Source organism: Schistocerca nitens, chromosome 4 (assembly GCF_023898315.1).
Source record: "Schistocerca nitens isolate TAMUIC-IGC-003100 chromosome 4, iqSchNite1.1, whole genome shotgun sequence".
Lineage (NCBI taxonomy): Eukaryota > Metazoa > Arthropoda > Insecta > Orthoptera > Acrididae > Schistocerca > Schistocerca nitens.
In genome coordinates this window covers 818,883,048-818,891,741 of record NC_064617.1, presented here as the reverse complement: position 1 = coordinate 818,891,741, position 8,694 = coordinate 818,883,048, and the positions used below count along the sequence as shown (strand labels likewise).

At 44.3% G+C, this 8,694-nt stretch overlaps 1 pseudogene; it reads left to right on the top strand.

Annotated features, from left to right (window-relative positions):
* The first annotated feature begins 7,573 nt into the window (after nt 1-7,573).
* LOC126253836 (5S ribosomal RNA) lies at nt 7,574-7,691 on the top strand (annotated as a pseudogene).
* Nucleotides 7,692-8,694: the final 1,003 nt, after the last annotated feature.

Genomic DNA, 8,694 nt, shown 5'->3' with positions numbered 1-8,694 from the left:
AATAATAACAAGTAACAACTATATTTACTATCAGGGAACGAAAGAATATAATATTATATCAACATGTGAAGTTGCGTCAGTACTAAGATATATACATTGTAATTACAAATAAAAGAAATCATTACAACGAAACATACAGGACGTGTTAGCTAACAGAAGATAAGATACCGTAGGAGATGTCAAAGTAACTTTCTTTGCAGGGTAAATGAATAAAAAGAATAAAAATGCAAGTGAATAAATATATACACAAATAAGAATGAAATATGAAAAACGGCTGTGAACGAATGTGATGACCGAGTATATGAGTGGCCTATGAGCTACGAAACACAACTAGTTTTTAAGTTAGTTATAACTTTCTTATACTGCAGCGACCAGTGCATCGACACGGCGCAGAAGAGATTTACGACGAGTGTTATAGGTACCAAATGAAAAAACGGGCATGTCTATGTGTATATTTTGGTCATGAATCAAATGAAGAATAAGAAAATACATCGTTGCAGTGCAACTACAAAACATTTACCCATACCTACTGACTACAAAGTGTACATAAACACGGAGGCATGTGACCTCAAATAAAACTAATCAGTTCCTATTGCGTCACATGTGAATATAAACGACGGCATTTCCACGTAATTGTAAGGATAAAAGCATGAGGTAATGCAAAAACTTCTGCATTACGAACACAAAGCTATACGTAAACAAATATAAGCAATGCTATGGTATATAGTACATGAGTCGTTAATAAGTTTCGTTTCCATGAAAAAGGAGTTCCTTGATGAGTGATTTACGAAAGTACGAACAGCATTTCCTTAGTAATCCATAAACCAGTAGAATAATAATTCCTTATTCCCTCCCTAACGCAGGAGGCGGCGCCAAAGCGTAGTTAAGCCAGCAATGTGTAATGTAGAATCCTGATGTAAATGTCTTTCTCTATTTCTCCCTAGAAAAATATTAAATTCTCATAACTGATGTATGCATGACTGAAAAATAAAATGTGGATGCACTAAATGCATATATAGTAACACAATGTAATGAAATATAAATAAGTTATATGTATTTATGTAGGAAGGATTTTTTTTAATTAACAAGCAAACTATATTAACTAGTAACTGTAACTGAAGAAGGAATTTTGTAATGTTTTAGTATTTAAGAATTTTCTACGTTTAATACAAATAACAGGTGGACTGTCAGCCTTAGATGTAAGCCATTGTAATATGCATTGTTAGGTTAAAATGTTTATGACAATTTTAAGTGTATATCGAGCCATCTGGAAAAGATGAACTTGAAAAACTAACAAAACCGAAATACACTCCTGGAAATTGAAATAAGAACACCGTGAATTCATTGTCCCAGGAAGGGGAAACTTTATTGACACATTCCTGGGGTCAGATACATCACATGATCACACTGACAGAACCACAGGCACATAGACACAGGCAACAGAGCATGCACAATGTCGGCACTAGTACAGTGTATATCCACCTTTCGCAGCAATGCAGGCTGCTATTCTCCCATGGAGACGATCGTAGAGATGCTGGATGTAGTCCTGTGGAACGGCTTGCCATGCCATTTCCACCTGGCGCCTCAGTTGGACCAGCGTTCGTGCTGGACGTGCAGACCGCGTGAGACGACGCTTCATCCAGTCCCAAACATCCTCAATGGGGGACAGATCCGGAGATCTTGTTGGCCAGGGTAGTTGACTTACACCTTCTAGAGCACGTTGGGTGGCACGGGATACATGCGGACGTGCATTGTCCTGTTTGAACAGCAAGTTCCCTTGCCGGTCTAGGAATGGTAGAACGATGGGTTCGATGACGGTTTGGATGTACCGTGCACTATTCAGTGTCCCCTCGACGATCACCAGTGGTGTACGGCCAGTGTAGGAGATCGCTCCCCACACCATGATGCCGGGTGTTGGCCCTGTGTGCCTCGGTCGTATGCAGTCCTGATTGTGGCGCTCACCTGCACGGCGCCAAACACGCATACGACCATCATTGGCACCAAGGCAGAAGCGACTCTCATCGCTGAAGACGACACGTCTCCATTCGTCCCTCCATTCACGCCTGTCGCGACACCACTGGAGGCGGGCTGCACGATGTTGGGGCGTGAGCGGAAGACGGCCTATCGGTGTGCGGGACCGTAGCCCAGCTTCATGGAGACGGTTGCGAATGGTCCTCGCCGATACCCCAGGAGCAACAGTGTCCCTAATTTGCTGGGAAGTGGCGGTGCGGTCCCCTACGGCACTGCGTAGGATCCTACGGTCTTGGCGTGCATCCGTGCGTCGCTGCGGTCCGGTCCCAGGTCGACGGGCACGTGCACCTTCCGCCGACCACTGGCGACAACATCGATGTACTGTGGAGACCTCACGCCCCACGTGTTGAGCAATTCGGCGGTACGTCCACCCGGCCTCCCGCATGCCCACTATACGCCCTCGCTCAAAGTCCGTCAACTGCACATACGGTTCACGTCCACGCTGTCGCGGCATGCTACCAGTTTTAAAGACTGCGATGGAGCTCCGTATGCCACGGCAAACTGGCTGACACTGACGGCGGCGGTGCACAAATGCTGCGCAGCTAGCGCCATTCGACGGCCAACACCGCGGTTCCTGGTGTGTCCGCTGTGCCGTGCGTGTGATCATTGCTTGTACAGCCCTCTCGCAGTGTCCGGAGCAAGTATGGTGGGTCTGACACACCGGTGTCAATGTGTTCTTTTTTCCATTTCCAGGAGTGTATATAGTGGTATCGAAACACGTCTGCAATAGTGCAACGAAACAATTTCGGTAATGTTATGCTACGCAACGTCTGGTATATTAATCAGCAAACTACAATTGTGCAAGCATGACTTACCTCGAAGTCGGGGGTTGATGTGCAGTATTCACTCCACTGAAAATGTGGATACGACAGAGAAGATTTCCTCCTCGGCCGTATCAAAGGAAAATTATCTGCCACAACATCGTTTCTTAAAGAGTAAACGCACATGCACCGCACTCACAATGGAAAACAACGCCACAGCAGTTTATTCGACGGATAATACGACACTCAGTGTTAATATGACATTAAAAGCGCGAGTGTAAGAGCGAACGACCGTTCACAATAATACGTGGAGCATTAACGGCTCTTGCACATCCAACAAATATATTTTGTACGCATGTGCATAGAGACTGGCAATGTGGCCAGAAGGACAAGTGGTCGCTCTTGAAGCGCTCTCATGTAAATATTTAATGAATTTTCATTCCGTATGTAAGTTATGTATTTCCTGTAAGATAATGTGTAAGCAAGACAAGCTGACATCTCCAACCCAATATACAAAGAAAAATACGCCGACAAATAAAGGTCATTATACCCCTTTCGGCAAAATTTAAATTTAAGCTGTATGAGTGTACACAAAACACTGTGCGCCACCATTGCATGCCACAGCACAGTGTGGGGGCAATTGTATAGATACATACGGAAAAGCCCCAGCACGCTACGACAAAAGTTAAAAACCTATGATAATAAACACTAGCGAGACCGCTGTAAGCTTCGGAAAAGATGTATTTTGCTACGCCGGAAGGCGAATGACAAATGATGCAAACTTCGTTCAATTTTTTTGTCAATTATTTAATAGACTCTGTCTTTAGTCCTCGTAGGGAGAAGACATATCTTTTGTGAGAAGTGTGTTGCAGAATGTATGATATCTGAATGATAATTTTTATGAAAATATGAAGTGTGAGTATTCTTATAAGTGCAAAACGACGAAAGTTCTTATTTTCTTCCGCGAATTATGCTAGTCATGTTATGTAGCTGCCTGCATCTGAAGAGGAAGTCCAATAAAAATCAGTATTGTAGTTGAGGTCAAAAATGAGAAGTACTTATGGCGAAGAATAAGCATATAACTAAACTGCGTAAATCTCAAAGGCGTAGAGAACGCAAAAACCGACGTACGTCCACGCTACTACCGACTTACAATTTACAAGATTTGTAAATTAAGACTGAAAGACAATTCATTCATTTCACAAATTATAAAAATCAAATTTGATAATATTGTAATTAATGCGATTAAAAATAATAATATTTATAATATTTTATATATATATATATATATATATATATATATATATATATATATATATATATATATATATATATATATATATTTGCACACAAGGCATCCCAGATACACTCCATAATGTTCATGTCTGCGGAGTTTGGTGGCCGGCGGATGTATTCGAACTCAGAAGAGTGTTCCTGGAGCCACTCTGTGGCAATTCTGGACGTGTGGAGTGTCACATTGTTCTGCTGGAATTGCCCAAGACCATCGGAATGCACAATGGACATGACTGGATGCAGGTGATCAGACAGGACCTGCATGCGCCGCATACCATTACAGAGCCTCCACCAGCTTGAAAAGGCCCCTGCTGGTCTGCAGGATCCATGGATGCATGAGGTTGTCTCCATACATGTACACGTCCACCCGCTCGATACAATCTGAAATGAGACTCGTCCGACCATACATGTTTCCAGTCATCGACAGTCGAATGTCTGTGTTGATGGATCCAGGCGTGGCGTAAAGCTTTCTGTCGTGCGCTCATCAAGGGCTCCGAAACCCCATATCGATGATTTTTCGTTGAATGGTTCGCACCCTGACACTAGTTAATGGCCCAGCATTGAAATCTGCAGCAATTTGCGGAAGCGTTACACTTTTGTAACGTTGAACGATTCTCTTCAGTCGTCGTTGGTCCCGCTCTTGCCGCCGGCCGCTGTGACCGAGCGGTTCTAGGCGTTTCAGTCCGGCAGCGAACTGCTGCTACGGTCGCAGGTTCGAATCCTGCCTCGGGCATGGATGTGTGTGATGTCCTTAGTTAGGTTTAACCGATCATGCGGGCTCTTTTTTCCGGCCACAGCGAGATTTGATGTTTTACCCGCTTCCTCGTGAAATTGTCGTACGGGAAAATCCCCACTTCATCGCTACCTCGGAGATGCTGTATCCCATCGCTCTGCGCCGACTATTACACGACGTTCAAACTCACAATAAAATCTTGATAACCTGCTATTGTAGCAGCAGTAACCGATCTAACAACTGCGCCAGACACTTTATGTCTTACGAGGTGTGGCTAGAAAAAAACCGGACTAGTACTGGTGAAACAATAAAACGAATGCAATAAGGCTGAAAGTCGCGTGGCCTGTCACGTGACTCTCGCTCCGCCTACTGCTCGAGTTTCATCTGCCTCCTGCACACAGTCTGCCCGTGGCGTCTGTTTTAAGTAGTTGACGTTTCGTCTGTGCGTCGGAAAATGTTGAGTGTACAGAAAGAACAGCGTGTTAACATCAAATTTTGTTTCAAACTAGGAAAATCTGCAAGTGAAACGTTTGTAATGTTACAACAAGTGTACGGCGATGATTGTTTATCGCGAACACAAGTGTTTGAGTGGTTTAAACGATTTAAAGATGGCCGCGAAGACACCAGTGATGACACTCGCACTGGCAGACCATTGTCAGCAAAAACTGATGCAAACATTGAAAAAATCGGTAAACTTGTTCGACAAGATCGCCGTTTAACAATCAGAGCAGTGTCTGAGTTAACAGGAGTTGACAAGGAGAGTGTTAGGCAGATTCTTCATGAAAGTTTCAACATGAACAAAGTGTGTTCAAAAATGGTTCCAAAGTGTCTCACAATTGAACAGAAGGAACGCCGAAGAATGATTTGTTCTGACATCCTGGAAAACATTGAAAGTGATCCCACCTACTTACAAAATGTTATTACTTGCGATGAATCGTGGTTTTTTACTTACGATCCCGAAACTAAACGCCAATCGATGCATTGGAAAACTCCTGGTTCTCCACGACAAAAAAAAGCACGAATGTCAAAATCGAAATTCAAGGCAATGATGATTGTTTTTTTTTGACAACAAAGGGATTGTGCACATTGATTGGGTACCAGAGGGACAAACAGTGAATCAGCATTACTACATTAGCGTCCTGGCTACCCTACGTGAGCGAGTACGGAGAAAACGGAACGATTTGTGGAGAAAAAAGTCATGGATCCTTCACCAAGACAATGCCCCAGCTCACAGTGCGTTGTCAGTGAAGACGTTTTTGGCAAAACACAACATTCCCATCTTAGATCATCCATCCTACTCACCTGATTTGGCCCCCTGTGACTTTTTTCTTTTCCCTAAAGTCAAGTCAGCTTTGAAAGGAACTAGATTTGAGACTGTTGAAGCAGTAAAAGAAAAAGCGACGGAAGTAATGTATGGACTTACCGAAAATGATCTGCAGCATTGCTATGAACAGTGGAAAATTCGTATGGAGCGGTGTAGAGGCCGAGGAGGAGAGTACATTGAAGGAGATAACATGAAATTGTAAATAATTGTAAATAAATGTTTTTTCCAGCATCAGTCCGGTTTTTTTCTAGCCGCACCTCGTATATAGGCGTTGCCGACCGCAGCGCCGTATTCTGCCTGTTTACATACCTCTGTATTTGAATACCAATTCCTATACCAGTTTCTTCGCCGCTCAGTGTAGATAAATAAAAACAAACATGTACGACAGGCCTCTGAAGAAGCTCCATAAATAAAAGAAGCGAATCGCATAAGGTAAAAAATAAACTGCCGTTCATTTAGTTGCAATGACGGAGTATACCTCCAGGAATCGCAGGTTGTTTGTTTCGAGAACGGTAATAAAAGTTTAACTTGTACCCAAAGTATCCCGAACCCCACATTGTCTCTTTTACCCTCTTTCTGACAGCTGCAGTTTCAGACACACAGACACGTCGTCAGGTGACTGGTCGGTTTGTAAGAGCGGCCTGCTGGCCCACTGATGAGCCGCTGCCTTCCTTCCGGCCGGCGGTAAAGACGTCGCACCGCCGCGCCGGCGGCCCGGCCGTAATCGCGCGGAGCGCGGCGAGCAATCCCTGCGCTTGATGAGCCGAGTGACTGGCCGCTTCCCAATCTCGGAATCGACCACTGGGCACACCATCCTAAACGGCGCGCCAATAGCCGCCGAGATTGCTTCTCCCACGAGTGCCGACAAATATGGCGCGAGCTATTCGCATATCGTAAATCGAGTCCTTACAGCTAACGCGTTAAGAACTCCAAATGGAGGAACCTCTCATTCAATATTGCATACGTGAGAGTGAAATTCGCGATGCACCTCCACCTTTAATCTCTACAATCTCTTCCGCGACCTATGAAATTTTGTGTATGTGGCCAGACTGCCTTAATCACGTCCTCAGTCCCTTCCTACGTACAAGATGAACACGGCAAGTGCCATAACCCTATTACCCACAAACTTCGCTTAGTAGAAGAATAGTCAAAATAAGCCAACACATCTCAGCTTATCAGTAGATGCTCGAGCTTTTCTAAAAAAACAGTGGTCAAAGTTTTCGTGTTATTTCCGCTGTGTGTTCAGGCGACATGTTGGCTCAGTGGTTAATGTAAGGGTTTCTTCATTTTTGTTTCTATTTATTTTATTCTTATTGTTTTCATTTATCTGTCCATGTCTGTTGAAGGCTACTTCGTGAAAGTTTCTCATCAAAATAAGGGATATAAGGGGGTTATATTAATTATAAAATTACAACTGGTTTCATAACAAATGGCAACGGCCTTGCCTCAGTGGCTACATCGGTTCCCGTCAGATCATCGAAGTTAAGCACTGTCGGGCGTGGTCGGCACTTGAATGGGTGACCATCCAGGCCGCCATGCGCTGTTGCCATTTTTAGGGGTGCACTCAGCCTCTTGATGCCAATTGAGGAGCTACTCGACCGAATAGTAGCGGCTTCGGGCAAGAATACCAGCATAACGACCGGGAGAGCGGTGTGCCGACGTCACACCCCTCCTATCCGCATCCACCACTCAGGATGACACGGCGGTCGGATGGTCCCGGTAGGCTACTCGTGGCCTGAAGACGGAGTGAGTGCTTCATAACAAGTGTCACGCATTTACTATATAATATATGTGTGTATGGCATGTTTACGATATGGGGGCTCTCGTAATCTTGATATTTCTTGACGAGTTGGCAGTTGTTATTCATTGTTAATATTAGTTTCTTTATGACCTCAAGGCCTTGGTTCAAAAATGGTTCAAATGGCTCTGAGCACTATGGGACTTAACATCTGTGGTCATCAGTCCCCTAGAACTAAGAACTACTTAAACCTAACTAACCTAAGGACATCACACACATCCATGCCCGAGGCAGGATTCGAACCTCCTCCGGACTGAGCGCCTAGAACCGCTAGACCACCGAGGCCGGCCTCACGGCCTTGGTAGTTACTAATTTTCTTTGCGAGAAGATGCCACAATTCACTGTCTGTTAAATGCGTCGTGCGAATTAACATCCCAAAGATGTTCAGGCTCACATGCGGTTCCTCTTCGTCGAAGTGTCTTGGCTCAAACTCGCCTAGGTGTTGAACCGCACGTGTCGCATTACACGCCTTAAATTAGACACTTGTGATCCTTTGGTTAAATTGTCTGGCTGATGGTAAGTTTGTGAAATACCAAGTTAACAGAACATATAATAACAGTAACAATAATATCGGGAACTAAATTAACGACCCGTAAATGATGTAGGCTCAAATGGCTCTGAGCACTTTGGGACTTAACATCTGAGGTCATCAGTCCCCTAGAACTTAGAAATACTTAAGCCTAACTAACCTAAGGACATCCATGCCCGAGGCAGGATTCGAACCTGCGACAGCAGCGGTCGCGCGGTTCCAGAA